Source organism: Emys orbicularis, chromosome 2 (genome assembly GCF_028017835.1).
Source record: "Emys orbicularis isolate rEmyOrb1 chromosome 2, rEmyOrb1.hap1, whole genome shotgun sequence".
NCBI classification, from domain to species: Eukaryota; Metazoa; Chordata; order Testudines; family Emydidae; genus Emys; species Emys orbicularis.
In genome coordinates, this window is record NC_088684.1 from 91,136,253 (window position 1) to 91,150,958 (window position 14,706).

Here is a 14,706-nt window from a genome sequence, read left to right on the forward strand (position 1 = left end):
TTGAAGCAAAATGCTGGCTGTGTCTATCCATGGGCAGGCAAGAGAGGCAAATAAATATATTACTGACCTAAGCATTCCCTGATGCGTTAGCTCCTAGACTAGTTAGCATGCCCATCAGCACTCCTTGTCTGCAAAGAAGCATAGCCAGCTGCTACGGAGAAATAGCCAGTTCCACATCACACCTGTTGGCATTTAGCAGTAAGCTCTTGAGAAGTGCACAATGGTCTTTTCTACAACTGGTGTTGGGAACACTATTGGACCACTCGTGCAAGTAAAGTTATACATATGTAAATATTTGTAAGATCAGGACCAAAGTCATTACAGTCTTGATGGCTGTTCATTCGCCTGTGTGAAATCCAGCTGATTGTCTCAGATCAATTCCTAAATCACTAAGACTGACAGAAAGTGGCCCACTCGGTGGCAGAGTCTCAGCATGCAAGTGAAGGAATGAATGAGCATGTAGAGCATGTAAATACCCTTCCAGCTCAGGGTTAAAAGTACTCTGGTGAAACAGAGGGAGGAAGTTTAAATTGTCACTACTGACACCACGCCAGGTTTTGGGTAAATAGAGGGCTTTTAAAAAGCACACAGCATTGTGTAATGTATAGGAAAGAAAATGTTCTTAAATGTTTTTTTAAGAAACCTAGAATAATTACCAATATACAGTAATGTGATATGTATTCAGTGATCCAATCCAAACCACACATCTTCCTCTTGTTGGTCACCTCTAAAAAGCACTGTGTCTACACTAAAGACCTTACAGCTGTACTGATGCACCTGCTCCACTGTAAGATCTCTCATGTAGCCACTCTCTGTCAATGGAAGAGCTCTCTCCCGTCAACATAATTTGTGACATTACACTCCTACATTACATTCTTTATGAAAATATGCTTATGATATGGATATGACATAACTGAGATATACTTTATGCAAGATGGCTCATGTACGATATCATTGAAAAGGTTATGATTTACTGAATGGGATTATCCAATTTGTATGCATGTATCATTTCTGTATCTAAAGTTAGGAATATGAACTACGTAACAATTACAACTGGGTGTGTATTTGGAAGACACCCACCAGACAACAGGCCATCAGACTTGATGGGCCATCAGGAAGAAACAACAAGACTGTGAAGATACTAATCTCTCCCCTTCCTGGGCGGTGTCCTGGGACATAGTTGTAACACTACTAGGTCAGGTGGTCTTGTCACCTGATACTAAACATTATCTTGGACTTCTTGTAACTTTCCACTAAAAAGAAAGGGGGGTCAGGTTTGGGAAACAAAGGATTCCCGCCTTATGTAAATCTTATTTAAGGGTGGCGAGGGAGGCAAACAGGACTATCTCCTCCATGGCTACCCAAGAAGGAGGACTGCTGAAAGAACCTGAAGGGACAAAGGAACTAACCTGAAAGGAAAGGCAGGGGAGAGTCCAGACTGAGACAGGAAGAAATAACTAGAACTCTGAGCTACAGAAACTCTGCATCCTACCTAAATTCAACATTTAAGGTGAGAAATTACATTTTGTAATCTGTTTCTTTAGTGAATCAAGCTTAGTTTGCATGTTTTGTTTTATTTGCTTGGCAAACAGAACAAAGCAGATTACTATCTCCTTAAGCACTTAAAATCTACTCTTTCTAGTTAATACATTTGTTTTGTTTATTATTAAACCCAGTTTCTGTCATTTCTAATTGGGGGGGAGGGATAAGAAGTTGTGTATATCTTCCTCCACATTGAGGGAGGGGCAAATTTTTGATTTTACATTGTACAGATTTCTCTTCAGTGCAAGACAAAATACCTTTGGGTCTGCACTCCAAGGGAGGTGGACACCTGAGTGCTGAAGCAAGTCCCTTAAGCTGAATCTTCCCAGAGCTGATCTCAGTGTCTGTGACTTTCCGCAGCGCGGTATGACCCTGCCTGTGTGTGTGTGCTAGAGGAGGCTTAAGAGCCTGGCTCAGCAAAAAAAATTAAAGGGAGGCAACCCGTCATAAAGATCTCTCATGAAACTGCTCTCTGCCAATGGGAGAGCTCTCTCCCATTGACATAATTAAACCACACCCAAATGAGCTGTGATAGTTATTGCGCTGTGCACACTACCACTTATGCTGGCAAAACTTTGTCGCTCGGGGGGTGTTTTTTCAGACTCCTGAGTGACATAAGTTTGGCCAACATAATGGTAGTGTAGATGTGACCTTATTAGTCTGTGCTTAAATAGGTCTCAAGGAACACAGGATAATCACTTTCCTCCCACAACATTAGTTCTGCGTGCCTATTGTACTGATATACAACAATGGAGCCAGTCAGCAGAAGGATTACATATTTCACAGAGCAACACAGAGCAGCAATGCCAAGTTACTATCTCAAGACATGTGTGGAGTCAACATAGTTTAGAAATAGCAGTAACATTTTCCATTGTACTTGTCAAAAGAAATCTTTCCTATGAATGTATATAGACCTTGAATATGAATGAAGAGATCTGCTTTCAAACACTGCCAGATCGATTCAAAACTAATTCAACTCATGTCCTAAAAACAGCAAGAGCAGTTCCAATATCAATAATTTTTTTCCTGTTTCAATAATCATTAAATCCACTCAAACATGCTGCGATTTTGCCTGTCATGAATATGGTACAATCAGCTGTATGAAAATTAATAGGCAACGGAAAATGTTATTTCTGTTGGCTCAGATTTTGCTTTTGTAGGGAGAAGTTGAACTGTTCTTGCCCCAGACTTACAGGTCTCACAGTTGGCTGACCTGTTCATGGCCAACTGATATGGATGTTTACTGGAAAGTGAAGATTCTCAGCAACAGAGTAAGCACGCAGAAGGAACTTCCATGAATACGTAATCAACTTGTGCATTGCAAACATCTGTTCAGCGATTTCAGATTCAGTCGAACAGACAAAAAGTGCACTACTTTTTTCATTAGTTTATAATATTGCTGAATCTGCCTGAGCAGTGAAATGTACTTGTAATGCATTGTAAATAATTATCTGAAAATGACTGGATAACATTGTAAATAGATTGTATCTGGTCAGTAATGGGTATGGGAAATCACTGTGTGAAGAGACCACCTAAGTGCTCCTTCCTCCACACAGTGAAAGAGAGAAGAGCAGTCAAGTGGGTGCAAAATGGTGCAGAGGAAGTCTGAAATTCCCATGAGCAGGAAGCATTCTCCCCCTTTTCCAAGGAGCAAATCCTTGGGGCTGTGCAGGTTTTTTTGCGGGGGGAGGGGGAAGGAGCTAGGGGGAAGCCCTGTATGTTGAATGCATCCCTGGGAACCCAGATTTTCGAGTAGGTGTTAATGACTTGTTGCTCCCTCTCTGCACCTTTAAATCGGGGAAGCCAATGGCAATCACACCTTGCAAAGGCACCTACAGTACAAGTTTAAGGGAAATGTCTAGTAATATGAAAAGTTGGGTACATGCTCCTGTTCGGCAATGTGGTGTGACTGTCTTCCCAAAAATGGCTTAGAAGAATAGTTTAGAGTTGGTAGTTAAATGTTTTTATTGTATTAGTCTAACAAAATTTCCTTCAAAGTTCATGTCTGCTGCCACCATAATTCTTATCAACATTCATTCAATCTGATCTTATCACATAAGCTGTTTTCATTACCCATCTTCTGTTTGTTCTTTGCATTGTTTAAATGGCCTTGTATGCCTGTTTTATGGCTATGTAAAGTTTGCATTTTGGAGTGTTAACCTTGTTTTTCACCCAAGGCTGTCTATACAGAAGCAAGAGGTTAATTTGGAACTTTATTTGTCTGAGTATTTTGTTCACATACATAGTGGATTTTATGGCTCGGAGACGGCTCTGTTAATAAACAGGAAGATGTATGCATGATCAAAACATTTCATTTTAGAAAAATATGTCTATTTTCATGTTATCATTTTGCTGACTTTGTTATCACGAGGGAAAAGTAAAAGTTTGACTCAGTCAAACCAATATACAGAAGCACTAATGTTAGGCCTTACTTGATTCAGATTTAACAAGAAAAGCTGACCCTTCCTATCTGTTTTATATACACATGAATCATTAATTTAATCTTTGCAAGGGTCAAAATAATTTCACCTTGTTTCTCCCCCCGCAAACCTTGTCACTAATTGGACATTTATATCAAGACCTTGCATTGATAGTTGCCTTTAAGATGGAGACTCTGCTAGCCATGTATAGCAGGGGTTCTCAATCTTTCTGTCTTTGAAGCCCCCCTCAACATGCTATAAAAACTCCAGGGCCCAGTGGGGGTGGGGGAGGCCTCAGGGCAAGGCATATGCCTTGGGCATAGGCGTAGTTTGACTTCAGGGGGCAGGCACCAGCAGCCCTGTCTGCATGGCAGGGTTTAGGGAGGGACTGCCACCTCCACCCCCTGATTCACTCAGGAGGCCACCCAGCCTGTCTGGGTTGGGGACGGTGTGCAACCCCACAGTATAACTCAGAGGTTGGGGGCTTAGCTCAAAAAGTTTGAAAACAGCTTAGGGTGCAGGGAGGGGGTACCTGGGGCTGTGGTTCAGACAGGGGCAGTTCAGTGTGCAGGGAGGGGATAGCTGGGGCTGCATGCACACAGGGGGGTAACGCAGGGGGCAGGGAGGGCATAGCTCAGGGTGTAGGGAGAGAGGTATTAGGGGCTGTGCACTGGGAAAGCTCCCCTGTGGTCCCTGTTCCTGGAGGGGTCTGCCAACCACAGAGCCAGTTCTCCCCACCCAGGCGGCTCTTACCAGTTGCCTCTGCGGGAGCAAAGGGGGCTGGGAGCTGAGAAGCAGCTTCAATGTGGAGCAACAACAGGAAAGGAGGGAACGCTGTGGCTGCCTACTCCATGGCACCAGCCAGAGCAGCAGCTGCCCCGTACTGCCCAGCTCCAGCTTCCCACCTCCGACCTGGCCAGGGGAAGGGGAGAGGAGATGTGGGGAGGTATGGAGCTGCCTCTGCTGCAGTCTGGGGAGTGAGAGGGCAGTGCCCTCCATGTCCCAACTCTGCCCATGGGCTCAGGGCTTCTGCCCCACAGGGAGCACCAGAGCTCGGGGCTTCAGCCCCGCACCTCCCGGCTTCAGCTCCACGGGAGGTGCTAGGACTCAGGCTCTGGACTCTACCAAGAGCGACCACTCATGGGAGTTAGCAAAAGTGGTTGCTTGTAAGAGGTGGTCTCTCTTCCAAGTACTGAATGGTATTGCCGCCCTTACTTCTGTGCTGCTGCTGGCAGCGGTGCTGCCTTCAGAGCTGGGCACCCAAGCAGCTGCTGTTCTCCAGCCACCCAGCTCTGAAGGCAGAGTGGCAGCTGTTGGCTGGGTGCCCAGCTCTAAAGGGAGTAAGAAAATGTGATCACTGGTCACCGATGATAGGTGGTCGCTCTTCAGTTTCTTTACAGTTTAAATTATAGGGGGGAAATTCCATGGCCTCTGTAAGTGACAGGTGGTTTCTCTTCAGAGGTAGTTGCTAAGGGAGGTTTTACTATACCTGAAGGGAATTCCCATTGTTGAAGTTTTTACTATTCAAAATCTGCCCTAATTTGACATTCCATTTTCATACCACTGTGCCTTCTTTGCTTTAATTTGTTTCAAGGAGTTTATTCTTTGCGAAAGGTGCCAGACTGACATTCCCATAGAAACAATATAGTCAGGCCAATAGAAGTGCAGTCTTCCTAATGTCCCCCTTGTCAAAGTGCCTTAACCCTGATCTGGAAGCAGCACCTCTAAGGGTAATTCAGTTTCCGTATCCGTTCAGCCCTGGTCTATACTACAAACGTATGTCAATATAACTAAGATCTGAAATCTCCTCCTTTGCTTTGATTTTCCTGGGTGTTGTTAGAGGCTGAAATCCTGGCAAAACTCCTGCTGACTTCAGTATTTCACCCTGAGAAGTGGAAAGCAGAATATGGCACATTTAAAAATATATAAATATGCTTATCACTGAAAATCAGCAGGTTGCTAATCAGTTATTATGCAATTGGCAATGGAGTCATAGAGTTTAAGGCCAGAGGGGACCACCAGGTCATCTAGTCTTACCTCCTGCATATCACAGGCCACCAACACCACCCAGCACCCACATACGTGACCCAACAACTGAAATGAGACCAAAGTATTACAGCCCACAGGAGATTAGACTATGTGCCACAGGCAGAGAATAGGAGGGACTGAGGTGCACCAACACCCAGTGTGCCCACAATGGCAGGGAAATGATTAAGTGAGATATACCCTGATAATCCTGGCGAGTGACCTGTACCCACATGCTGCAAAGGAAGGGGAAAAAAACCCAAGGTCGCTGCCAATCTGACCTGGGGGAATATTCCTTCCCAACCCCATATGTGGTGTTTACTTAGACCCTGAGCATGTGAGCAAGAACCAGCCAGCCAGTACCCGGGGAAGAGAATGCTCAGTGCCACCTTGGAAGTCCTCGCCCACCCTGCCCAAAGTCCCATCTTCAGTCATGGCCATCCCTGATGCCTCAGAGGAAGGAGATCAACCCCATAACCCCCTAGAACAGCGGTGCTCAACCGGGGGTCTGCGGGGGTCTGCGGCCGCCTGGGGGTCTGCTCTTGGTAGAGCAACCACTCGTATATTTAATGGTTTTGTAAATCTGTTCCTCTCACTCCTTTTTACATCAGCCCTGGCAGTGCGGCACATAGCAACCGCACAAGAGACTTCTATACTTTAACTCAGCCCAGTTGTTCCAGCCTTATGTGCATGTACATGTTTTATGATGGTTCATCTTTAAAACAATCTCCCCTTATTGCACCATATAAAATACATATTGGTGCCTCTTGGAGGTGCTATGCAGCTTGCAGAATTGGAAGTCAATCCAAAAATCCTTCTGTTATTTAGTTTTGACATATGAACTATAGCTGAGTAATATTTTTTTTAAAAGGCTGCATCAAATTTGATTGGACCAGCTGACTCACTTCCCAAATACAAATGTTGAAAATGCAGCCACGTATGAGTCATATGAGAGCAGCATAAAGGTGGTCCAAAGGCAGAAAGTTTCCTTACAGCCCCTTACTCAATTTAAAATCAATATAATATTTCAAATCTGGTTAAATTAAAGGGACTCAAGGGCTGAGAATCTTTGTGCCAATCCTCAGCCTAGAACATGTTAGATCTGAGTTACTATATCAGCTCCTGTGGGGGAGGGGGAGGCTCTATTACAAAAACTCTGACAGACACTAAATTATCTATTGTCTCACAGCCTGTGGCACAATAACTCACCACATGGAGCTCATAGAAGTAAAAGGAATTAGGGCCTGATCCAAAGGACATTGAAGTCAGTGAACCCCTTTCCATCTCCTCTGTCCCCTAATGACGTCAATGGGACTATTCAGGTGTTTAAAGTTAGGCACATATTTATGTACTTGGCTTGGTTCAAGGTGGACTGCTAAGCACCTTGCAGATTCAAGCCCTACATGGACCGGGTGGTATTGATTTTCCTGTAAACTATCATTATTCTTGTTCTTTGCAGAAGTATTTCTTAGGATATTTCATTTCTTATGTATATTGAAGTGTGGCTTTAAATCAAATTAACATTAAAAACCATTTTAATGTATTATATAATATGCTGTTGCTTTATGATGGTTAAATATTTTTGGATAGCCTACTTGGCAGTCTATAGACCTTTTACATTTTTTCCATTTATTAAAAAGTGTATACATAATGTTCCCCTAGAATAACAGGCATACTCGCAGGTAAAAATCACTACTAACATGGACTTTTACTGCACAATGGTATTTACCTTGACCATGGTATTTATGTTATTACCTATATTTAGAATGAGAAATACCGCACTTGCCATGGTAAGTTTAACTACCACAAGTGCTGAATATCTAGTTTCTAAATGGATCAACAGTACTCCCTATATTCTTTTTGCAAAATCAGAGAGTGTACTTTACACTACAAGCTACATCAGGGTTCTCAAACTTCATTGCACCGCAACCCCTTTCTGACAACAAAGTTACTACATGACTTAGGGTGGGGGGAGAGGGGGCTGCAGGCTGAGCTCCACCACCCCAGGTGGGGGTGGAATTCAGGCTTCAGCCCTGGGTCCCAGCAAGTCCCGACCCACAGTTTGAGAACCGCTGTATCTGTAGTCCTTAGATGTCCCAGTCATTGATCAGGGCCCCATTAGGCTAGGTACTATACAAATACAAAAAGAAATGGTTCCTACTCCAAAGGGTTGCAAAGAAAAGTATACAAACAAATAGAGGGCGGGGAATGGGGCAGGAACACAAAGAAATAATGGAATAATATTAGTCAGCATGTGAAGAAGCGGTCAAAGTATACCATTCATCAGTCCATTGAAGTCAACGAAACGGTGAATTAAAATCCATGGAAAATTGTAATTGTATATTTTCCATAGAGGACTTAATCAATATTTGCCAACTGGATTTTCTGTTAACAGTTTGAGTGTTTGATAAATACCTGTTACTTGGACCTATAAGGAGTCAGACGAATGCTCTCAAAACAGTGTAATTTTCACCTGAGTGAATTATTATTTCTTTAGTGTCAACAATGTACTAATGTTATACAATCATAAATGTAAGAACAGGCTCTGCCCTGAAGAGGTTGCAATCAAAAAAAGACAGACACAAAGATTATATTCACTGGGAAATGAAGAGGAGGATTATTTAAAGTTGCATAAATATCCAAGATGCATTTCACATGAAGTGATGGATGGTAGATTATAGTCAGTGATGCAATTCTGATTCAGACATACTATACACTTTGGGACTTAGTGGAAGGTAGTTTCAGAAGTCTAAGTCCAAGTGTGATGATACCCTGTACCTCATTTAAGTTTGAACAATTCTCCAGATGATACACTTTGAATAATATACTTTAAGATAAATCACAGCTTAAATGCATTTTGGCTTTCTACCAACCTTTTGTCCAAGCAGAAATCTATTCTTTTGGTTTCTGGATGGGAAACTTTAAAGCACATATTTTGTATTCATATATTCATAATTTTTTTAATTTTTAATGAGGGCATTTCAGAGTCTTATGAAATGCATGTTTAAATAACATTTTCCCCCAAATTAAGTTGAGTTTTTACTTAGATGTTAAGGACTATTGGCAGCAGTCTCAGACTTTTTATGGTTTTGGAACAATAGGAGATTTTTCAAAGTATTGGTCAGTTTAACAGTGATCTGAGATTTACTATGGAACAACTTTAAAATGAGCAGTCACAAAACAAAGTTACAGAAAGTAAGATGGGAACTCATCTGCTTGATTCTACAAAATGCCCTGATGCATAAAGTGATGTCAGTTGATTAGCGCTCAAGATATGGACAAATTGAAAAGAGTACAGAGGAGAGCTACAAAAATGATAAAAGATTTAGAAAACATGACCTATGAGGAGTGGCTTAAAAATGGGTGTGTTTAGTCTTGAGAAAAGATGACTGAGGGGGAATGTCAGTCTTCAACTATGTTAAGGGCTGTTAAAGAGGACAGTGATCAATTATTCTCTATGTCCACTGAAGGTAAGAAAAGAAAGAAATAGCTTAACATGCAGCAAAGGGAGATTTAGGTTAGATATTTGGAAAAGCTTTCCAACTATAACGGTAGTTAAGCTCTGCAATAGGCTTCCAAAGGAGGTTGTGGAATCCTGGTCATTGGAGGTTTTAAGATGAGGTTAGACAAACACCTGTCAGGGATGGCCTAGGTATACTTGGTCCTGCCTAAACACAAGGCTCTGGACTTAATGACCTCATGAGGTCCCTTCCAGCCCTACATTTCTATGATTCTCTTATTCTAATTAAATTAATATTCTTACAATTTTGTTAATTAATCCAAATTAATATTAGCAGCTGCTAACTGGATTAGAATTACAATTCGTTTGCTTTAGTTAAAACACATTAGAAATGTCATTCAAATGAGAATACCACCTGTGTGAAGTTTGTATAAAACAGTATGATTTAGGTCAACAAAGTCTTTGTTGCAAGTCTATGCTTTGCAATGATCAGAAGATCATGTTTCATCTGAGAAGCAGATCCTTCAGGCGCTGCCTATGAACCTAGATGATCCAAGTACGTGCACAATAACAAAAGCTCCAATTTGGAGTATCCGTAAACTTAAAGAAGATCTGATCTTCATCCAAACTTCACAGCTCAGGCCCATCTATACTTTAAATGTAACTCGAGCGCATTTTCAGTTTGGGCCCAATTTGCATGTAAAATTTCCATTGGCCAGTGTTTGGAAGGATGACAGGAACAGGTTAACTTTGCAGTTATGAGGGAGAAGTCTTTGGTGTGGCTTCTTTAAATCTGTCTTTTGTAGTTAATTGTGATGAATATGCTGTACACTGATAATGCTCAGGCACACTGATAACTCTTGGACTATATCCCACAAAATGTCTACCTGCTATAAAGCAACAGCAGATTCATAAAGCTTTCCATTGTTCCCCTAGAGAATACATTTCCTCTTCTTTATTTTGTTGCCGCTTTATCTGCTACAACTGCAGTAACAACATTCCAAGATGTAAATGTATTCATCATTGTTTGAGAACATATAGCTCTGTTTCTAGTTAGATGATACAAGTCTTAGCTAGTTCATATTTCCAAGATGTGACACATTCCTAAATGATGGCTAGAATGTGATTGCCCTGGTCCCACTTCCAAAAACCTAATGAGTGTGGAATAAATACAAAAGGTAGTTAAACCAATATTTCACCGGTGATAGGTGAAGCTGCTGCATTACAGTCAGCTTTGAATTGCTTTATTTTATATTTTTATATATATATATATATATATATATATATATATATATATATATATATATATATATATATATATATATAAAATTACTTCAGTGTGATTTCACGTTTAGATGGTGGTATCTTCTGTTACCATCAGAAGTACCTTTTATATACTGAGATCTCTTCCCCTTTTATCCCCCCGGGGACAAAATTCACCCATTAATGCAAAGGCTATGGCATAGGAATAGGAAATACCCCCAAAATACTACAAACAGGTTCAATACTATGGCATAGTAAATGCAGACTTTTTTTTTTTAAATGGCTAAGAAATTGAAGGCAGGTAAGATAGTTGTAACTCAAAATTTATCTATCCAGGAAAAAGAATAAGGAAATTCGATTAAGAGAATTAATTGGTGAATTCAATCAGAAAAAATTAACTGGTTCCCAATACCATTAAGCTTGTCCTTTCCTAATACAACTGGTAACAAGGAAAAGAGGCTGAAGCCGAGGAAAGCTAAATGGAAAACACATCCTTTTCCATGTGTGCAAAATCTCCAGCCCATTCAAGCCTGGTGTAACTCCTCAAGCTACATATGCCAGAGCCTCTTTTTAGATGTACTGTAAAACTATGTTCAAAATATTACTGCTTAATTTGCTTAATGTACCAACAACAAAAATAGGTGCTTGCAAATCCCTGATTCCATATTTCAAGCAGGGTTAGCTTTCCACTGCTAGTTCCTTAGGGGAAGGAGAGACCTCTAAAAATCCCAATCCAGTTTCACTCATGTACTGCATTAAGTCAGTGATGTAAGGATCAGTAGGACTTGAACCTGCAGGGTTACTAGGAAATCAACATCCCTGGACCAGCTCTTCTGCAGGGATCAGAGACATAGGCAACCAAAGAGAGGCACTTGCAAAGACTTAAAGACATTGGAATGAAATGTGTGAGGGCAGTGAGAGGGGTGTTTTGGTACACCACATGCAAAATGATGTCATCAGGAGTGAGACCAAGGTCTGCGGTATCTGAGAGAAGCCGCAAGAGAGGAGGCTGAGATGGTATGGGCATGTATGAAGGGAGGCATTTGAGACTGGAGTTTGTGGGCAAAGAACAGGAGGACAGGCCCCCCCCCCCAAAATGGTGGATAGACTGCATACAGGAGGAAAGAGTGGATATGGAGCAAGCATTCGATTGGCAAGCCTGATCTGGCAACCCAACCCCAGCTAACTGGAAAAAGGGGAAGAAGAAATACAGGAAATTTTAACTGCTATGCTACCCAAGGTAAGCATAACTAAATAAACCTCCTGTTACATACTCTTCAACTAAGAAGTCTTTATATTTTATGGTAATTAAAATTCTTGTGGCTTGGGCTACTTGATACCATATATCCAACAATCTCTTCCCCTTATTTTCCTAATTTCCTCACTCAGATTTTCTCTCTTGTGTGGGGAGGTTTTTTGTTTTGTTTTGTCACTAGCTGTCTTAAAGCCTAATTTTATGGGGCACATACTTTCGTGAAAGTTTAACACAAAACACATGCTAACTTTTAGGCCCCTTGAGAACTCTGAAATGAGCTAGGAATTTCAACTGCAATCCATTCACTTCAAGGTTCAAGAAACACAAAGAATTCACATCAGTATAAAAAGTTTTATGAATGAATGTTTTCCCCAGCCCACTTTTATTATGGAAGTTCATATTGTGGCATACTTCTTTCAGTGCTATATTCAGTTTATGAACATGATAATGATAAGCTCTTAGCACAGAGATACACTGACCGGTAAGTCTGACATGGTGATTGGAAAGTGAAGGAATTTCTTTCATAATTAATCAGTGGCAATAAATGTGTTATGTTTTGGGGCTAAAATGTCACCATATTCCCACTTGAATCAGAGAAATTAAGATTTGAAAACTCTATAAAAGATTTAAAGAAAAGCACTTAGAACAGATTTCTAGAAACACAGTCCAAGTAAACCTGTTAAAGGCAGTGGTTTTGAAAGACACTCTTTAACCAGTAAGTAATAGGGTTTCCATTTATAAAATGGCCTCTATTTATGCGAAGGAAGGGAGTGCCAACTCCAGTTAACACACCGGGGGATGCAGTTACAGTGTCATTAAAACTTACTCTCTACTCAAACAGACCCATTTCAGTTTAAATGAAAAGGCAATGAATCATAACAAAATAAAAATGAAGATGTAAAATGAAGGGAGTTAACTAGCCTGGCTCCTGCAGTCACAAACAGTGAAGCTGCTGAGCAGGAGCTAAGGTCCCAGCTGTAATCAACACAGTCAATCAAATGATGAAAAAGTCATGCCTCTTTGTGCTACTGAAAGAGTCACTGAAAAAACTGAGCTTCATGCTGAAGTTCATGGGAAATCCCACATAGCCACCCATTTCCTAAACTGAATGTAAAAATAAACAGAAGACATGAAAAATTGTGTTTACAAAAATATTGCAGCATCCTGATTTTTACATGCTTTGGGCAAAATTCTGGGCTTGATCTGGCACGCCCTTGTGTATGGAACTCCCCCAGAAGTCAATGGGAGTGCTATGTTCTGAGGGTTCGCAGGATTGAGCACAGATGCTCTGACGAATCATATTCCCTGCAGGGCTCTCATGCAGGAAGCAACCATAATTTGTCAGTCTGTGCTTCCAGATCACAGAGAAAGGTGGGGGCAGGAAGGAGAGCAGTCCAAGTGCTAAACATAGTCACATGACTCCCCCTCATGCTTCACACCAGCTACTGCTAGGACTAGGCTGTAAGGACACAAGGGTAGTACATGCTACACTTTTCCAAATGGATTGTAGAGGGCGCTGGTGAGCATACTTCTCCCAGAACCCATGGAAGCAGCCTGTCTGCACCTGGCCTCCACAGGTACAGTGCCTCAACACAATCAGCTCTGACCCAAGGGCACCATTTCTATCTATGCAGCTTAGGCTCTAAGACACTTCTCCCTAAGAAATTCCAACCCTTTTGCTTGATGCATGTACATACCACATCAGAGGAAGCATTAATATTCTGTGCAGACATATAAAAAAAACATAATTCCAGCAGAACTTCCCTAACCTACAGTGGCGCTGTCTAATACAACACAATCCTTCTGGGGAGAAAGCAGCCCTTGCAGGAGCATTTTTCCTGTTCTGAACACTGCATTCACAATGCCTTGCTTGGAAAATTCAAGCATGCCAGTTTAAGTAGCATATCTTGTCAAGTAGCTAGAGCAAACAACAAACGTGCGTGAATTAATACATATAATCCTGTAATCCTCCTCCAATATTATGCTAATTTAGGAAAAAGTCAGCAAAGACAGGAAAGATGACGTGGTGGGAGTCTGCTATAGACCACCAGACCAGGGGGATGAGGTGGACGAGGCTTTCTTCCGGCAACTAGCAGAAGTTACTAGATCGCAGGCCCTGGTTCTCATGGGAGACTTCAATCACCCTGATATCTGCTGGGAGAGCAATACAGCGGTGCACAGACTGTGACGTTGTGCAGTCTATATGGTTTTATAAAAACATGATAAGTGAATAGAATGTAACTGGAATATGCTTCATGCAAAAGGTCTCTTGTAAGGTATCATTACAAAGCTTATAATCTACTGAGTGTGATCATCCTAGTTGTATAAATGTACCAGTCTTGTATCTAAAACTAGAAATATGAAATATAACTCTGAGGGCCTATTGTAATTATGCAAAGTGTGGGCCATTTTCGGTGGTTTGGAATCTTGATGACTCCCATTAACCAGGACCATTGTCTGCAGATGGCTGTGTTTTACCTGTGAGTCTTCCTGTATATGTGTGTGCTGGCAAGTGGGCAATGAAGTCTTGCAGTGACATGTGATCATGTCACCTGACCTGGAATCCATCTTTAACCTGGTGCTTTTCCAGTGGGGGGAGGGGAACCCAGAGGGACAAAGGGTTCCCGCCTTATGCAAAAGATATATAAAGGGGTGGAAGAGAACAAGGAGAGAGAGGAGCCATCATGAAGAATCCCCTAGTTATCACCTGAGCTGGAACAAGAGCTGTACCAGGGGAAAGA